The 10,893-nt window shown below is 41.0% G+C and overlaps 1 long non-coding RNA gene across 1 annotated transcript; it reads left to right on the top strand.

The window, feature by feature from the left end:
• Window positions 1-322: 322 nt before the first annotated feature.
• Window positions 323-9,790, top strand: LOC133499473 (uncharacterized). Its single transcript, XR_009794665.1, has 3 exons — window positions 323-431; window positions 7,121-7,166; window positions 7,239-9,790. It is a non-coding gene; the product is annotated as an uncharacterized LOC133499473 (long non-coding RNA).
• Window positions 9,791-10,893: the final 1,103 nt, after the last annotated feature.

Here is a 10,893-nt window from a genome sequence, read left to right as displayed (position 1 = left end):
ATCACTAAAACTGATGGCATTTGCAATAATCTATCAATTCTAGTGAAAAAGAAAGCCTAATCCTAAATTAAAATATATTTATTCACAACAAACATTTTTCAAAATGCTCTACTCGGGTCAAAAAATGTATTTGAATTTTCTGGGTTGACATGACGTTCTTGGTTTCCACATGAACTCAATCACTTAGCAAGAAGAGAATAAAAGAGTGATTCAAGACTTTGTTATGAGAGTGCACTTCTTAGATGTGTTATTACAGGCAATTGCCACCCTGTTGACCTTTGAACGTGTAATCACAGTCTGTATAGATGCATTCTTTGGCGATCAGCACTGTTGTCGAAGGACTATTGAGAGACTGGTTACCTCCGAGAACAAGTGTTCCCGTTATCCAATATAAAGTGCATACACCAGTCCGGAATCCGTTTAAGTTGGAGGTAAGAATGTACTTATCTGGTAAATGGGTTACGGGTCAACAACAGTAACCTTGAATAAGATACAAAAAGGATCATTTCAATTATTCTTGATGCTGTTGTCACTGTATTACAATACAGTGCATTTTTGCGTGTGTACGTGCGCTTGCATGAATGAGCAGTTTGAGACTTTACATTGAAAATGGAGAATGGACAAGCTCAGAGACCAGTTGTGAAGAGAGCTCAGGCATGGTTGAAATATCACTGTATTATCCATCCATTATCTAAGCTGCTTATCGCCCCAAGGGTCACAGGAATACTGGAGCCTATTCCAGCTATCTTCAGGCAGGTGGGTTCAGGATACAACCTGAAATGGTTGACAGCCAATGGCAGGGCACATAGTATCACAATCACACCTAAGAGCAATTTAGAGTCCTCAGTGAATGCATGTTTTGCATGATGTGGAAGAAAACCAGAGTACGTGGTGAAAATCCACCCTGCACAAGGAGAACATGCAAACTCCTCACAGATGGGCGGGATTTGAACCCCAGTTCTTTGAACTGTGAGGCAGATGCTCATACCAGTATCTCATCGTGCCACCTGACTGTATGATGTTACTACTAATTCCAGTAAAGGTTGTTCTCATAGAAAATAATTGTATTTAAAGTCATGGACTGTCACTCATACAAAGAGAGTTATAAATATTATTTATAAGATTTATCAGTGTTTGCTTATGAATGTACAGTGAAACCTCCACATAACAGACCTCAATAGAATGGACATTAGATAAAACGGAGATTGGGACGCAACAATGTGTCCAAAAATAGTTTCTATTTGTCACTTAAACTACCGTTGACAAAGTCTTTAGTTCCCGAATTGTGGACAGTTTGTTTACTGCCACTGTGGTGTAGTGCAGGCAGAGAACGGGATTGACATATTTCCAGGGCACAGGTATGCAATATACTTGATCAAATTTCATAAAATGTCCTATCCTCTGATGGGCCCGCTGTGTGATGTTCCTTGGCCTGATGATATACACCTCCACTGTGGTCTCCACAAACAGTGGGGTGGATTTATGAACAGAAACAGAACAGAAAAGTTAAGGTTTAGTTTTCAGATAATACAGAAAAAATCTGCATCACTGGAATTAACACATATTAAACAGCACAACATAAACATATTTACTTGATCTTCTGAATGTTGCTTTATGATTCCCTGAACAAACACGGAGTCACTGGTTCGCTTCAGTAGACGACTATAGAGAATGTCCACATATGATATCATGACATGGGGCATTTTCAAGAAGAGGCAAAGAGTGTCATCTTCCACAAGTCTTAAAAACTGTCCTGAAACCCTGATGGCTCCAAAACACAGGAGGAGGTCTTCTTTGTTTTTAAAAAGTGCTCAGAGCTCAGCAGGGACTTCCACCACACTGGGCTTGCTCCTGGGTGTCTGTGGACCACCGCACTTTCAACACATGGGTTGGCTTTGGAGAGCTTGATTAAATAATGCAGTGAATCCAGTCACATCTGAGAAGAACTTCATCACGTTTGGGATATGTCAGGTCACCTTCTGCATGATGAAGTTTTGCTGATGAGCAAAGCATTAGACATAGTGAGCATTCCAATCACCATCTTAAAACTTTCTTTTGCACACCACCTGTGGCTACTCTCATGAGACTTGCAGCATCATATGCTTGGGAAATGAGGTTGCTATTATGGTCATCAGCTAGAATGGAGTCCATCTCATCCAGAGGTCCTGAAGCCATGGAATAAGCTGTGGCACTTAAGAGAGGAATGAACTCAAAAAAAACCTCTTCAGGATATGAAGTCATTGTAGCGGACCACAATCACCAGCTGAAACTGAGTAGGAATGTCCATTCTTTCATCATTCTGAATGGCAACAAAAACTGCACTCTAGATTTCTTTAATAATGCGCTCTCTCAAAAGTGAAAACATGTAGTCAAGGAATTCATTCTGTACAGTTGTTGATTTCCTTTAAACACAGTACAGTACTTATGCAGAAGTGTATCCAACCATGCCAAAAAAAAATCCACCAATCCTCTAAAAACACTAAGATTTTCTGAAACTTCAGTGGCATCATGATCACACAGTAAAATTTCAAATGCACCACAGAATTTAACACAATCTAAAATTGTTGATAGGATGTGCCTGTTTTTGTCAACCTCCTAATTGTGTTAGCAGAATCTGCAGCCTTCATAAAGCTGACAAGCAATGTTTAATTTCTGAAACATTGTTTTAAAACATTTCTGATACCTCGCTCAGGAGTTCGGTATCAAATTTTAATAGGTTCGTCGGAGATAGGCACTCAGAAATGAAGACAAGACACACTTCTGGCTACCAACAATTGGCACTTTATTGGTCCCACACAGAAATGGTAACACAAGCACAAGCAAAAATCACGTGGTATGAAGCTAAGTAATATCCAATCAGCTCTTAGAAGAATATCCAGCTCTTACCATGCGCCAATAGGAGGGAGAGCCAACACTCCAGGTAGAGAGCAGCTTCAATACCGGCTGGGCATCCGTACGCAACCCGCAGCAGACTCTACCGAGAGTATCTAAAGTTCTCCTTTTATACTCTAAGCGTGTGCGGAAGGAGGGTTGAGTGGCCAATTCATCCCGCCTGACGCCACACTATTCTTTGTTACCAACAAATGGCGTTGCACGACATCATATAACACAAAAACATCTTTTTATGACATTGCTGGTTATCCAAACATCCTTTTATGACATTGCTGGTTATTCAAACCTATTGCGATCGTCTTTTAGGTTATACAAAGCTATCGCGAAACATATACGAAGCTATTGCGAAACATCTTTTAATTATGGAAAAACAACACAATAAAATTATTCTTACTTCAAACATGCATAGACCCAGTTTATTTGCCTTTTCAGCAAAGTTTCATACTAGTTCTTATCCATGCAGAATCAATGCTGAAATTGGAAAAAGCAGGCAGGGGAAAGAATATAGAGCTTTTGTCTCACTACACATTGTTAGCCAGGACCTGTTGCGAAACTGACTCCTTGAAAAAGACCTCAGGTATTCTCTTCCTCTGGCTTTTTACTTCTTCTTTATTTTAATGTTCAATGCAACATCCCCACCCCCATTGCCAGCAGTATCTTGTGCATTGTACTAGGAACCAATACTCATGTCGAACTTTTGACGATAGTTTACAGAAAAACATGTGAGCATTTAGAGAACAAAAATTACATCATAGAATGAGACAGCAATAATAAACTAATCCTTTTCACTCTTCATTAACTATATAGAATTTATTCTCAACTAAAACTACAACCATTCATCCATTATTTGAGACACTTATCCCCATGAGGGCCGCGTGCTGGATCCTCTCTCAGCTATCTTCGGGTAGGAGGGGGCGTACACCATAAAGTGGGTGCCACCCAATTGCAGGGCACATAGAAACAAACAACCATCTGCACGCACAATCACACCCAGGGACAATTTACAGTCTACAATTAATGCATGTTTTTGTGATGTGGGAGGAAACAAGTGCCCAGGGGAAAAAAAACCCCAAACAGTCATGGGGAGAACATGCAAACCCCACACAGGTGGAGCTGGGATTTGAAACCGGTCCTCAGACCAGTGAAGCTAATGGTCTAACCATTAGTTCCACGACTAAACCTACATATACATATAATTTGTTGTATTAATTTATAATTATTCATTTTTACATTTTTCTTTGGCGGCATGGAGGCGCAGCTGTAAAATATTGGCATCACAATTCTGAGGACCAGGGTTCAAATCCCAGCTGCGCCTGTGTGGAGTTTGCATTTTCTCGCCATGCCTCTGTGGGGTATTTTCCTCCGGGCACTTGTTTCCTCCCATATCACAAAAACATGCATTAATTGTAGACTGTAAATTGGCCCAATGTGTGATTGTGAGTGCGATTATTGTTTGTCTCCATGTGACCTCCGATTGGCTGTCAACCAGTTCAGGGTGTACCTACCTCTTGCCCATTCACAGCTGGGATAGGTTCCAGTACTCCTGCAACCTTTGTGAGAATAAGTGACTCAGAAAATGAAAATAAACTTTTTTTTACTGAAGACAGTGACTCATCTGACCCATAAGGCAGTGCCCCAAGTGCCCTTATTGACTGTGTACCACTGACTATTTGGTCTTGGCTCATTGCTCCCGATGATGAGTGCTGTACGTCAACAATGTCACCATAACCAACCACCATAAGTGCACTGGTGTGGTAAGCACAATGAAAAATGTATAAAAGTTGAGGTTTTTCCAACATTTTCATGATTTTTTATTTTACAACTTTGTACTGATTAATTGGAGACTTTAAATTCCCTAAGGTGTGATTGTGAGTGCTAATTGTTTCTATGTGCCGTGCATTTGGTTGGCGAACAGTTCAGGGTGTACTCCTTTTACTGCCCAAAGATAGCTGGGATAACCTTGAGCACTCCCTAATGGATGGATGGAACTGTACTGTATAAGGCCCTTTAGACCACCAAAAAACTACAAAACTATAATTTTTAACTGTACAGTAATGCATGGCCATACATATGGTCAATGTAACATAGAATCAGCTATATTGGACAACCTCCCACCCCTGTTATTATTATTTAGATCATTTGTAAAGTATGTCGGTTTGGAGCCATCAATCTTTTTGATGTGATTCAGCATCAAGTATTTAGACTGTCTTTTGGGGCTTGGCAGATTACCTGAATAAATTCATTACAGGTTGAGATTGGAGAAATGCTTCTGCATTTGAGAAGTGCCCCACTTACAGCCATGCACTAGACAAATTAGAGAAGGTAAAATGAAGATCGTGTGAGTCATTTTACACTGCTTGATTGTTAAAGGACAGACAAAAATGTATTATTCTGTCTGGCTCATAAACCAAAATGTTAGAGCAATGGAACTGCATATATTCAAAGTGGATCCTGCAGTGGACTTCTCACCAGTTCCTGTGTGGTTGATGTCAAGTCTTGTCGTTGATCTAAATTTCTGGGACTCAAATAATTACATGTAACTAATAAATCAAGTGTAGAAGGTTTTATTAAAGGTAATTATGGGGAGAGGATTATTCGTACATGGATGAATCAAAAGCAGAAACGCCAAAGTGGATATTGCATTTATTATTCCAAAGTATGGGGTAAGAAGAATGGAGATGATAGATAATACTCTGACTATATATGCAGCAGAATTAGTGGCAATTTTTATCGCACTTTCTTGCGTTGGGAGTAATCGGCCATAGCCTGTTATACTGTATTTTCTTCAGATTCCTCTTCTGTGTTGTAAATGGATCATTAAAATCTAGACAGGACATTTTATGGGATATTGTGGAGTTGGGGCATAGGTTATAGTGCTCAGGTGTTTATATTACTTTTATGTGGGTGCCATCTCACATTGTAGTTATAAACTAGATCCTAGATGAGACTGCCAAAGATGCAGTTCTCCTGTCTGAGATTAGCTTGAATATTAGGGGTCGTAAATTAGAGATAAAGGACATAGTTAAGTTCAAACTAAAGGAAGACTGAAATTAAAAAAAAAATTAAATGAACATCTGGACATCGGTACAAATCATTTCAATCAATAATTTTTTACTCGACCAATGTAGCTACAACAATAATAGTGAAATGTAAGATTTAGATGGCAAAAAAAAAAAAAATGAAAGCATGTATTGCAGTTATCTAGTGACAGTTTTGTTGTAAAAATGTGAAGGTCAAATGTATTCAAGTGTTCAACCTTAACCCAAAGCCTAATTACTTCACTATTTTATGCAGAATAAATGCATTGCACAGGAGTACACAGTGGAACCTCAAAGGTCAAACACAATCTGCTCGAGGACACTTTTTCCCAAAGGATGCAGTGGAAGTAAAAATAATGTAACTCTCTTCAAACTTCTTGGAAGATGAGTTTGAGCATTGTTCGTTGATGCTCTAAAATACATGTCAAATTTATACTGTATGACGAGTCTTTGTTATCTTATTTTTGCTTTACACACTGCACGAGGAGCAATGTCGACATTAAATGGATGCTTTGGAAATGGGTGCAAAGGGTTACAATGTATATAATGTTTGTCTTGTGTTAAAACTCTTACATGTCCAAGCCTGTGTACTGTCACAAAAGGCTACGTAGAAAGTTCGTTAAGATGAGGGTGGACAGCAGTCCATAATCCTTCACACCACAATGAAACAACATGAAGAGGAGGAGGAGGTGGAAGAGAGAGAGCTCATCTAGGCTGCCAGCCAATATCCCCAAGGCAAGATAGAACGCTGATGGACTTGATAAACTGGGACTTTGGGCTGAACAGCCTGCTGACAGACTGCCAGTGCTTTGGAGGAAAAATAAACCTGGCTGACACCGTTGAGAACTTTCTCTGCCACACAAAATTGTTATATTTACTGTGTCCTGTATAGACAGCAACTTTTCTCTTTTTATGACAATATTGTTTCTATAATGGTGACAACCTACATTTGTAAGTCAGAATGTTCAGAATGTTTCACCAGGGGCATGCAAAAGGGTGTGTGTGTATGGGAGGTGGGGGGGCTCCAAATGCACTTGGTTGGGCATCGATTGTAACCCTCCTTCATGTCATGTTTTGAGACACAAAAGCCCTGTTTTTGTTTTTTCTTTAGTGAAAGGCAGACAGTTTTGACACAACACTGACTGCTATTTCATCCATCATTCATCTTCTGATCCGCTTATCCTCACTAGGGTCACAGGTGTGCTGGAGCCTATACCAGCTATCTTCGGATGAAAGGTAGGCTAAAACCTGAACTGATTGCCAGGCTGCTATTTGGAACTGCTAATTATTCCTTCCATTTTCTTTAAGGAGAATTCCAGCTGAAGAAAAACTCTCATCGCACATGATGCCTCCACCACCGTGCTGCACTGTAGATATGGTTGATCTTCACGATGAGCGGCATTGTGTTTCCACCATTTTGGCGCCGTGGCCATCTTTCCCCAGCCAAAATGTGGAGGGGTTGCGTCAGGATGGGCATCCATCGTAAAACTGTGCCAAACAAATATGCGTTCATCTGAGATGACACGCTGTGGCGACCCCTAATGGTACAAGCCGAAAGGAAAAGAAGAAGATATTAGTTATATGCCACACTATCTATCCATTTTCCATACTGCTTATCATCACCATGGTTTCAAGTGTCCCGGAGCCTATCCCAAACATCTTTGGATGAGAGACGGGATACACCCTGAAAATGGTCACCAGACAATTGAGACTAATAGATACAGATACAAACAAACAACCATTCGCACTCACATTCATACCTATGGGCAATTTGGAGTTGTCAATTAACATTCCATCCATGTTTTAATGATGTGGAAGGAAACCAGATTATCTGGAGAAAAACCAAGCAGGCACGGGAGAACATACAAACTCCAACCAGGTGGTGCCGGATTTGAACCCCGGTCCTCAGAACAGTGAGGAAGCTGTGCTAACCCTTGACTAAGGAGTCCTATGGGGGGTCAGGATGAGGCATTCATTCAGTGACAATGATGCACCTGTTTTCATTCAGTAGGGTTGTAAAGAAAATGGCCAGTAAGTAAAGGAGATTGATTCCATCCATCCATCTTCGACCACTTATCCGGGTCAGGTCACAGGGCGATACCTTTAGCAGGGACAACCAGACTTCCTTTTCCCCAGCTGCTTCATCAATCTCATCCAGGGGGATCCTGAATGATTCCCAGGCTAGCCGAGAGACATAGTCTCTCCGGGATGTCCTGTGTCATCCCCTGGGTCTCATTCTGGTAGAACGTGCCTGGAACAACCTCACCAGGGAGATGCCCGGGAGGCATTGGAAACAAAAGCTCCAGCCACCTCATCTGGCTCCTCTCAATGCGGAGGAGCAGCGGCTTGACTCTAGGGCTCTCCTAGATGACTGAGCTTCTCACCCTATTTCTAAAGGAGAGACCCTAACCCTAACACCCTAGGGAGAATATTCATTTTCTGCCACTTTTATCCGAGATGTTGTTTTTTCTGTCATAACCCACAACTTGTGACCAATAGATCGACCAGTAAATTGAGAGCTTTCCCTTTCACCTTAGCTACTTCTTTACCACAATGATACAAACACTGCATCGCTGCAGAATCTGCACCCATCCGCCTATTGATCTCATGTTTCATTCTTCCCACACTCGTAAACAAGACCCCAAGATACTTATACTCCTCCACTTGGGGCAGGATCTCATCCCCAACCTCCCTCCAAAGTCTCTAAAAAGGGTCTGTAATCTGAACTGTTGTTTGGTGCATAGGGACAAAAACTATTAGGAACTGTCCCCCTACCCGAAGGGGGAGAGAGGCTACCCTCTCACCCACCGGAGTGAACTCCAACGTACAGGCACCGAACTGGGGGGCAATAAGTATACCCACACATGCTTGGTGCCTCTCACTGCGTGCAATTCCAGAGTGGAAAAGAGTTCAAAACCCACTCAAGAGGACTTGTTCCAGAGCCCAAGGTATGTGTGGAGGTGAGACCAACTATTTGTAGATTATAGAATCAAGACCAATGGTTCCCGAAATCAACCTGGGCCAGGACCCCCAGTGAGTCGTTCAAAAAGGTCCCGGATCCCCAACCTCAACTTTTGCCAATAATTTAGTGCTGGACACAGCTATGCCATTGCAGTACAAAGAAATACTCAATTTTAGTGGGTCACATGCTCTCTCTTTTTATTTTTGCACAATAAATCAAAACGTGGTTCAACATTGGAAAGGGCAATTCTCACACCATGATTAGCTTCCAGAGGATTTTGTTTTTTCGTCTTCACATCACGGACCCCCTGGAAAAAAGACAGATGGTGGCCCATGGAAAGGTGGACCCACGTTACGCTTTCGGGCTGTGCCCCACTTCCAGGCCTGACTCCAGAGTGGGGTCCCAGTGATGCAGGTCTGCATAAGGGAAACTTAGATTCAAAATTTGTATTCATCATCGGGGTTTATGGAATCGTACTTTGTGTGGTCCCTCACTTAGGACCTTTTTGCTCTGGGTGATCCTACCAGGGGTGTGAAGCCCCAGACAACTTATTTCCTAGTATCATTGGGACACAAACCACTCCACCACGATAAGGTGACAGCTCAAGGAGGCCAGAGCTTGATTCAAAATAAATAGTATGAGTGCTAAACAATATGGACGCCTTTGCTGCCAACAATTACAAGACTGCCTGCGCCCACCCACTGTTTACTAAAGGCTTGAGGTTGGTGCAATCACTCTGCCTTTGTGTAATTTTCGATGAAAGTGTCACTTTAGGAATCTTATGCCATGGATGAGGTAACCCAATTCACAAGGAAAATAGAAATGTTTTAACAGCCCAGAAACCTGTCTGATCTAGAGAAGATCTGTGTGGAGGAGTGGGCCAAAATCCCTCCTGCACTGTGTGCAAACATGGTGAACAACTACAGGAAACATTTGACCTCTGTAATTGCAAACAAAGACTACTGTACCAAATATTAACATTGGTTTCTCAGGTGTTCAAATACTTATTTGCAGCTGTATCACACAAATAAATTGTTAAAAAAAAATCATACATTGTGATTTCTGGAGTTTTCTTTTTAGATTATCTTTCTCACAGTGGACATTCACCTATGATGAAAATTTCAGACTCCTCCATGATTTCTAAGTGGTAGAACTTACAATATTGCAGGGTGTTCAAATGCTCATTTTCTTCACTGTAAGTATTCAGTTACATTTGTTTCAACCTTAAATTGCATGGCAATATGTACTAAAAAAAGGCAAGTTATCTATAAATGGTTACCAAGTCAACGGAGCAGCAAAGGAATACAATGATTAATAATGAATATCAGGCAGATTGTAGCCCAACAGTAAGGGACAAAGGGGTGAAACATACATTTCTGTTTCCACTTGACATGCACACATGTTCTTTTCATAGTTAATGTCAGGAAAGCATTCTGATGTACTGTACTATATTTGAGTTCAAATCTCTTGTTTTGTATGTGTGTGTGTGTTTTTGTTTGGTGGTTTTTTTGTTTTGTTTTTGTTTTTATTTTCACTGGGAGGGGCGAGAGGGAGAGAACTGCAGGTCCAACATTGAATCTACAGTGTATCAGCGAGAACATATTAAAAAATTATGTTGATTTAGGTATTCAAAGTCCTAATCATTTCTTTTTTACTTATACATCACGATGGAGTGAGCATTAAATTGATGTATGCCTTTCAAATGTAGGCGATGTCATTTTGTCCAACAAGGACTAAATAGCATACTCGTTGACAGGCTTCTCGAACAGTCCTGACACAGCAGGCTCCACTTTATCTGTGCAGTGAATGTATTCTACTTTTATTTATTCATTCAAGTGCTGTCACTTTGATGAATGGGAGCTGGAAGTGGTCAATTGTTTCACTCGACAGGACAAGTCTCACATGCTCTGAACTCAAATGTCCTTCATGTCAAAATTGTACAACTCCACACAGCTGTAAAGGGCTATGGAGAAATTGCCAAGCACCTTGGTGAAAAAAGCT

This window comes from Syngnathoides biaculeatus, chromosome 4 (assembly GCF_019802595.1).
Source record: "Syngnathoides biaculeatus isolate LvHL_M chromosome 4, ASM1980259v1, whole genome shotgun sequence".
Lineage (NCBI taxonomy): Eukaryota > Metazoa > Chordata > Actinopteri > Syngnathiformes > Syngnathidae > Syngnathoides > Syngnathoides biaculeatus.
Note: the sequence above shows the minus strand (reverse complement) of the source record. Positions and strands in the feature narration are given on the sequence as shown.